Raw genomic sequence first — 284 nt, 5'->3', positions numbered from 1 at the left:
GCTTGGGAGTGTGGCGGCGCTCCCGCCGAGGGTTTGGATCCCATATAGAGACCGGTCCGCTTACTGGTTGAGCGCGGTGCAGATGCGACACCGAGGGTTGCGATTCCGTTGCCAGTCACGGTGCGGGTGCGACACCGAGGGTTGCGATCCCGTTACTGGTCACGAAAAAAGACCAAAAAAAGGAAAAAAAAAAAAAAAAGAGGACATTATTGTTCTCACAGATAAAAAGTCTGGGAGTATGATCTGGCTTCAGGTAAGGTTGGATCCAGGAGTTCATAATTACA

Source organism: Galeopterus variegatus, unplaced genomic scaffold (assembly GCF_000696425.1).
Source record: "Galeopterus variegatus unplaced genomic scaffold, G_variegatus-3.0.2 Scaffold1034, whole genome shotgun sequence".
Classification (NCBI taxonomy): Eukaryota; Metazoa; Chordata; class Mammalia; order Dermoptera; family Cynocephalidae; genus Galeopterus; species Galeopterus variegatus.
The sequence above is the reverse complement of the archived record's forward strand: the minus strand, read 5'-3'. Positions refer to the sequence as shown.